Raw genomic sequence first — 8,938 nt, forward strand, 5'->3', positions numbered from 1 at the left:
TCTCTCTCTCTCTCTCTCTCTCTCTCTCTGTTCCTGTCTCTGTCTTCTGTGTCTGTCTGTGTCTCTCTGTGTATGTCTGTGTCTCTGTTCCTCTCTGTCTCTGTCTCTCTCACTCAGAAAGACCTAACTCTGGAGAAGTCTGAGAAACACCAAATTCAGTCACCTATGCTAGGGTGACTCAGGAAACTACTAAGTGAGAAGAGCTGACCAACTAATTGCTCCATTCCTGTCCTGCTTTAGAGTGTCTGTAAAGAGCTAACTGCAGATCCATCCACCCATCCATCCATCCATTTACTCATTCAGAAAGCTTGGCATTTTTATTGTCTTACTTGAGAAAAACCATGTGTATAGGACATGGTAAATGGGTCACACTCAGTGGTGTAAACTCACAAAAACAACCCAGGGCACCAGCAATAAAGGCAAGCCAAGGCAGGATCACTACGGCCTATGGAAGGAGTGGGAAGAGTTCGTGGATCTGTCTGAGCCATGTGCTTTGGGGGAGACTTTGAGTAAACAACAGGGCTCAGCAATTTGGCTGGGTGCATGGCATGGATTGTCAGGGTTAAATCAGAAAGACAATTTGATTCCCAATTTGAAAAACCTAGGATGTCATGTTGAAAAGGTACCTAGAGGTATTAGGAAGCCATTGAGTGTTGAGAGTCATCTTGGGGGAACTCAGTTCAGGTGACTGCCTATTTACCCCAAGAGATGGTAATAATGTTCTTGCTAAGTATTAATATGAAGAGTTGGTTATCGTGTCCATTTGTACAACTGGTTCCTTGGTTGGTATTAATGGAAAGAAAGTAAGGGGTTAAGCTTTTAAAGGTATTGCAGAATCTATGTCTGCTTGTATGTATAGGTGTGTGTGTGTGTGTAGGGGTGTGTGTGTGTGTGTGTGCTCCTGAATGTGTACAGCCATGCATGTAAAGGCCAGAGATCAATGTCAGATGTCTTCCTGAATGTCAGATGTCTTACCTTATCTTTTGGAGAGAGGGTCACTTCTGACCTCACCAATTCAGTTAGACTGGCTGGCCAGGGATCCTCCTGCCTCCTCCCCACCAATGCTGGAATTATGGATGTGTGTCTCCTGCCCACTTTTCCCTGGTGCCAGGGATCTGAACTCATATCTTCATACTTGCGGGGCAAACCCTTTACTTGACTGAGTCATCTTTCCAACCCTACCTCATATCGTTAAGTCTATTCTCTTTAGAGAGTCCAGATGAGGCTGGACTCTGCCCACTAGGAATCAGGAGGCCCAGCAGCAGCCCAAGCCTGGCACAAACCATGGACTCAGTGTGGCACTCACTTGAGCCACTGGTTAAAATTCTCCTAATCGTTCATGATAAATCTGGATCGCATGTTGTTTTTATAGCCCAGCTACCGACCTTTTGCTTCAGGCCAAGCTTCTGCCTGCCTGGATGCCTGTTTCCATCCCCACCCCAGTGCACACACTCAAGAGCACACACACACACACACACACACACACACACACACACACACGCATCTCAGAGGGGAGACAATATAGAAGGTGCCTGTCTTTGTGTTTCCAGGTTCTTTCAGATGTTCCCCTTCCACTCCTGAGGCCAGACATTGGAAATGTATTTTTCCACCAATATGGTATGAAGCGGAAAGCCGTGGACACAGGAGACATGAGTTAATGAAACTGTCGGGCAATGGGGGCTCCATTAATAAGGCTCCATTTGTTTCTGTCCTCTTGGAGCAGCTGGTTATTAAAAAGTGTCTGAGCTGCTTTTTCTGCCTCCTGATGGTGATGAAACTGAGCCGGGCTGAAGAGGCTACAGAGGCGCAGCCGGGTCATCAATAACCACTGGTCAGGATGGAGAAGACATGGCCCAGGCCCTGATGAGCACGTAGTTATGGGTCCTTCTCCCGCTTCACCAGCTAAATGCAAGGAGCTGGCCAGAGTCAGGGCACATTTTCCTTGTCATATCTATATCTAAGTTCCACCAGGAAAAGGTGGATGTCTTTTGGCACATTGAAGAGGTTTTGTTTTAATTGGCAACACCCAGGGGAGGCCACGGGGTTGGAGCACCCCCGGGGTCAGATTGTGTATCACTAGCAATAAGCTCCATATTGTGAGCAGAAAGAGTTTAGAGTTTCTCTAACTCGGCTGTGTGGCTCTGGGCAGATAGGGTTGGCGCTCTTGGCTTTGTTATCTATCTTTACAGGAAGGGGCAGCCTGTGGTCTGCAGGTCATGAAACTGAAACATGGCAATCACAACGGGGCTCTCTTGTTCCACTGTGGAGCCAAGAAATGGGGAGGAGTGGGTTCCCTAGGGGGGCATCCCCCACATCTTCAATGGCCAGGATGCGTCTGGAGGAGATCTGAGACTGGACACTGGGAAGTGTTGGGAGTAAGGGACAACCTGGTCTCTCAGTCTCTCCCCAGACACTTTCCCATTTTCCTTCAGTCTTTGAACGCAGAGGGAGCATCTTGCCATGTTCTCCCCTTCCCACATGCCACATTACCATCTAGCTTCCTTGTTCCTGTGACACTTGACCCCAGGCCCTCAGGATAAAATGCCTCAACACACCAGAGCTGAGATAGACCCTGGTCTGTCGTCCTGGGAGACAAACATGCGTTCTGCTCTCTCATAGTTCTCAGCCCCATGGGTCCAGTTGTGTGTCCCTGAGAAAGCTAATTAACGTTCCTGAACTCAGGTTCATGTGAACCTGAGAGGCACCAGCTGCTTCCCAGGGAGCTCTAGCTGAGTGGAGCATGCCCCTCGCAGGCACCTCCCTTCCACATCCAAAGCCTGCCGCCGATAGAGAGGCTCACACAACAGCACTCAGATACAGCTAAAGTTGTGTTATTTTCTGGATGTTATTGTTAAGATCTCTGAACACCTGCTCTCAGCACACCCTACCTTCAGGAGAGGGGCCTCTCTCAAATCTCCTCTGGCTCCCACAGAGTTTGCATAACACTCCCCAGCCTCTGCCCTTGAAGTTCTGTTCCCATGAGAGGGTTGGGAGAACCACAACTCCTCAAACTTGCAGGGAAATTTCTAGCAAGTCGAATAAGTCAGAGGACAGGGTTGTAGTTGAGTCCCTGAAACTGATCCTTGAGGTGAATTTGACATTTGTGTGGGAATCCCTACTGTGCTTTCAGTTGCAGGACAATAGGGACCATTTGTAAGTTTGAATGTGGAAGAAAACGTCTGGTTCAAAACACACACACACACACACACACACACACACTGACACACACACATGCACACACGCATGTGTGTGCCCACACATGCTCTCACACACACATGAGCACACACAGACATACACATAGGCAAGCAGGCACACACACATACACCACATGTGTACACACACACATGCACCACACACACACACACACATGCATGCATGCACACACAGAGGAATACATAACAATACACATATATGCAACCTTAACTACATGCACACTCAGCCTTTCTATTAGGGACCATGAGAAATAAGAAAACACAGGCCCTGTTTGTAGGATCATAAACTGCTGGTTGTAAGGTAAGGAATCCGAGAAGGTAAGTAACCTGATTAAGTTCACACATCCATCGTGTGAAAGGCATCAAAGGGACTAAAATTCTGGTGACCCAACTGCAGAATTCCCCAGCTCCAAATGACAGGACTAAGAAAAAAAGTTCTCTGCCTGTCTGAAACGCTAGGACACAGAGGGGAAGCCACTCCCACCAAAAGGTCAGAGGGCCCCAAGGGGCAGATGGTTTTAATAGTGGCCAGTTGGGCCACCAGATCCTGTGACTGAAGCCAAAGAGACCTCAGAGTCAGGGGCTCTTCAAGGACATGGTCCCAGACTCACAGTGGTCACAGGAGTCATGAATAAGGGGCATCCCAGATACACATGGAGAATATGCTGTGCAGACCAAGTATCCAAGGGGTGCTGAGCCCCAGAAAGGCAGGCAGAGCAAGTGGGACGGTGAGGGTGGCCAGCAAACTCGCGCGCACCCACACGGGCGCACGCAAACACACACACACACACACACAATGGAGACAGGGCTGAAGTCACTGTCACCCCCACAGGCTCCCCTGGGAACAGAGCCTCTGCTAGCTCTCTTGCTCACTATAGCACAAATTTCTCCAGGGAGCCCATCTGCACGTGGAGGCGGCTGGCTGGCCTGACTTCATCTTGTTCCCCCTTTCCTGGTTAGTTTCCTTCTTCCCTGGGCCAGAGTTCCAGATCCATGGTCCTAGGCTCCACTTGGATTTTTCCCAGGACAGGAACCCAGGGAGGTTGTGCAGCCTGCATAGCACCCTACCCAGGTCCCACCCAGAGACAGTGAGTTCCAGAGCCTTGAGGGGAAGGCCACACCCCTTCATAAATAGCCATTTCGACTCCCTCCATGCCCTATGGCCCACTCAGTTAAAACCAAACACTCCACGGTGAGGGCAGGAAGCTTCACTTCTGTCTTCCTGCCCTCACCTGCCCTGGCCCCTCTCCCACCTATTATAAGACTGAAGAGCTGAGGACCTCGGTGTGCCTCTGGGTCAGCCCCGTCACTAATAGGTAACAGAACCTGGCTTCCCCATCTCTGGCTGTGCCTTCTAGACCAGAGACCTTTGACAAGTACTTTTACTCAAATTCATGTGAGCCACATTTCCTGGGAACCTCGCAGGTATTTTGGAGCTACTGGATGAATAGAAGACAAGTCCTGGGTGATGGATGGACTTACACTACAGGTGGAGACACAGACCATAAACACATTCACCAAGCAGCAGCGGAATGAAGGATGTAGCTGACCAAAGAAATGGCGTGTGGCAGACACAGCCTCTCTACCTCACTGACACATAGGAAAAAAACAAACAAACAGAGGAAGGGGGAGAGGGGAACGTGAAGGCATGCACAAAACCAGCAAGTGCAAAGGTCCTGGTAGCCGGAGTTTGAAGAGTAAGGGAGAACACCAAAGGGTGAGAGCAGAGAGATGAAGGGGACGCATCACGCAAGCCTGCACTTCAGGGCAAGGGGTTTGGATCTGACCAAGTGTGGGGAGGGAAGTTGCTGGAGGGTTCCGGATAGAAGACAGACATGATGTGGCTTAGACCCTGGTGGCAGGGTGAAGAGTGGAGGGGGTCAGGGAGGCCAATGAAGAGGTAACCCCACTGATGCAGGGAGGTAATAATGAAGACGCAGCCATCACCACAGGGCAGAAGCTGGCTGTATCTGTGACTGGGACACAAGTGCTACTCAGAAGCCAAGAGTGAGGTTGGCTGTTTTCTGCTGAATGGCTTGAAGAGTGACCTTGCCACTGAGTGGGACAACTCAGGTCAGGGTTTCTGCTCAGACACGCTCTGTCCGGATGCCTTCTGGACACCCAAGTAGGCACACTTAGCAGGCATCTGGGCAGAGAGGTTTGGAACAGAGGTCTGAGTAGAGAGAGTGCTGAATACAAGAGTCTGAGCCTGCCGGGCAGTGGTGGCGCACACCTTTAATCCCAGAACTCGGGAGGCAGAGGCAGGCAGATTTCTGAGTTCGAGGCCAGCCTGGTCTACAAAGTGAGTTCCAGGACAGCTAGGGCTACACAGAGAAACCCTGTCTCGAAAAACAAACAAAAAAAAAAACCAAAACAAAACAAGAGTCTGAGCCTACAAAACGCCTGGGACCTTAGATGCCTGTCAGCAAGCTCGCCCTCTGACCTGTACCCTGAACTCTGACCTTTCTTCTCAACGAGCATCTTTGGTTCTGTAGAACACTCCAGCAGACATGTCTGACCCATGGGCGGTGGTCCACAGGCCACCAAGAATAGCTATATGTGGCCCAACACAAACTTGTAAACATACTTAAAACATGATTTATGTTTTTGGTAACTACACTTTGTGGTTTTTTCATAAATGGGCTTTGTAGATGACAGTGTCGTGCCTCTCCTGGAAAGGCCGGCTGAGTCTGCTGAGAACCAGAGGGCCAGACACCGAGCTGGAATTTTCATTGCTTCCTCTGGAGAGGCTTTTTTTCTTTCTTCCGATACGAGAGCTGGAAAGGCTCCAGGTGGCCATCTGGCCTCCCACTTCAGCATTTGCATGGGAGGAAACTGAGTCCCAAGAGAGAGATTGACTTGTTTGAGGTCACAGTCAGGATTTGGTGGTGAATGCATAGGCAGAGACAGCTGCCTCTTTGAAATGAACAGAGATAGACCCTGCAGATGCTGACCTCGGCCCAGTAATGCCCTGTCTACCACCTCACCATGACCACAGCAGTGTCCCCAGAAAGACAGGCAAGTGCTTGCCTCTGTCCCCAGTGGCACCTCCTATGACCTCCAAGGGACCATGTATACAAATTACAGACATGGTGTTGGGGACATCTGGACCCTCCCCGTCCACAGATTTTTCAAACAGCCTCTGGTCCCCAGCTAAACCCCTCTCCTCTGATGGTTACTTGACAGGATCTTGTGGGAAGACCCACCCTAACTGTGACCTGTACCATCCCTATGGGCTGATATCCTGTACTGAACACAAAGGAGAAGGCAAGCCAGGCACCGGCACCCTTCTTTCTCTGCTTCCTCACTGTGGATGTGATGTGGCCAGATGGAGCATGGTACTGCGGTTGCCATGACTCCCCAACAGGGTGGACTGTGCCTTTGAACCATGAACCAGATTTAACCCTTCCCCTCTTAGGTTGTGTTGGTCAGTAATGCTGTCACAACATGGAGAAAAGTTACCCACAGCTCTCACCTCCCTTTATTGAGAAGGTTTGTCTCACCTTTCATGCCCAGCTTAGATGCTCCACCCACCAGCTATCTCTCTTAACATCCCATGGATGTGTGGCCTGATGCCTGTGCTTTCTCTAATCAATCTGCCTCTCCAGGGTGTGGCTAAATTAATGGCCACATGCTGGGGAGCTGCAATCTAAGCCCAGATGCTGGTGCTGAGGCTGAGGCCAATGGGGATGCTGCTCCCACCAGCAGGGAGGGTACGGACTCAGCCTTCGGCGGCTCTGCCAGGGTTTAGCTGTTTGGTTCATGCATCCTTGCCTATAAGACAACGTAGTAACCACATCACTCTTGGCATTGAAGTGAAAGTTATTTGGGCCCCAACCTGAGCCACAGTAGGACTCAAACAAATAGAAGGAGTTGTAGGTTGTGTTGTTTGTTTGCTTGAGATAGGGTCTCATACAGGCCAGGCTGGCCTTAAACTCTCTCTTTAGCTGATGATGAACTTTGAACTCTCAGTCTTCCCTCACCCACCTTCTGGGATTACACCTATACCATGTCCCGTGTGAGTAGTGTTGAGATCCAACCCAGGGCTTGCTTCTTGCATACTAAGAAAGCACTCTTTGTATGTGTGTGTGTGTGTGTGTGTGTGTGTGTGTGTGTGTGTGTTTCAAGACAGGGTTTCTCTGTGTAGCCCTGGCTGTCCTGAAACTCACTCTGTAGACCAGGCTGGCCTTGAACTCAGAAATCCGCCTGCCTCTGCCTCCCAAGTGCCCAGTTAAGCAAGCACTCTTAACAACTGATCTCTATCCATCCCCGACCAGGCTGGCCTTGAGTTAGAACTTCAAATTCTGCTGCTTCAGCCTCTTGATGCTTAGATTACAGATATGGACTACTACACCAGAAATGATTTTTCATCCTGGCTCATATCTAAGATGAATTTATCTTGACGGTTCTTATACAGAGAGCCCTGTTTACCCTAGAAGAAAAGACTGAGCGTCCCTGATACTGTGAGGGTAACCGTGGCTGTAAGCTTAGCTCGGCTGTTGTGGCTAAGCCTTATACCTCCTGGAGAGAAGCCAAGAGTAGCAGAAGGGTGATAGAAGAGTCAAGCCTCCTGGCCAGACCGACCCCCTTGGCTCCAGCTGCCTGACATGTGCTGGACATCACTTGCCAGCATCTGGGAAGGCAGGCACTCCCTTCCTCCCTCCTTCCTTCTCTCCCTCCCTTTTTCCCACTTGCCCTCTGCCTCTGAGTTCAGGTCACTCTCCCTGACTGGCGTTCTGCCTGGGCCATTTCCTGTTTCCTGAAGATTTCTCTTCAGCATGTTCACGCTGTTTCCCAGACCATTCCCTACCCCGTCCAGAATCTTTCTGGAAAACTCCTACATAACCTTCAAAACTCACCTCAAGGACAACAGTGTCTCTGTCAAGCAGGGTAGAAAGACAGGGACGTTTGGGGGGGTGACAAAGGCAGAGCCCCTTCCCTTAGAGTTCAGTTAAGCCTCTCACCAGCAAAGGAGCAAGAATTTAATCTGAGTGACAACTGTTTACAGCTTTTCTCCCTTGCCAGCCATAAACCTGTCATTTTCTAGGAATCTCAACAGAAAGCCATTTAACAGGGAAGGGACGAAAGCCTTTGTATAACTCCAGTGGCTCCTGGTCTCACCTTATCTGACATGATTTCATCCCTGGCATCTCCAGAGCCACCCTCTGATCTCATTTATCATAAGAGAAAGAAAAGGAGGAGGAGAAATAGGTTTCTTAGCAACCCTTGGAGAGCTACTAACATGAAATATACAGCTAATGCTAACAATTAACTGTGACTCTCACTTGATTGCCATGTCTTACTCTCTCCTGCTGTCTCTCTGGATGCTCATACCCTGGCCTGGAGACCTGGACATCCCTGTCTTTCCTCTGAGTGCCTCTTTCTCTTAACCTTCATGCTTAAGCCTATATTAAAATATATTGAATGAGGCCAGGCTGTGGTGGTACACAACTTTAATCCCAGTATTCTGGAGGCAGAGACAGGTGGATCTCTTGTGAGTCTGAGGCCAGCCTGGTCTACAGAGTGAGTTTCAGGATAACCAAACCCTGTCCAAAAAACTATTAAACTATTTCTCTCTCTCTCTCTCTCTCTCTCTCTCTCTCTCTCTCTCTCTCTCTCTCTCTCTCTCCTATGTCACTTCATCATAGACAATCCTGAAACTCCTTTGGTTTGGCCCAAGTCACAGTTTCTAGAAGTCTAGGAGACTCCTTAGGCTGTTGAGGATG

Source organism: Mus caroli, chromosome 9 (genome assembly GCF_900094665.2).
Source record: "Mus caroli chromosome 9, CAROLI_EIJ_v1.1, whole genome shotgun sequence".
In the NCBI taxonomy this organism is placed as follows: domain Eukaryota; kingdom Metazoa; phylum Chordata; class Mammalia; order Rodentia; family Muridae; genus Mus; species Mus caroli.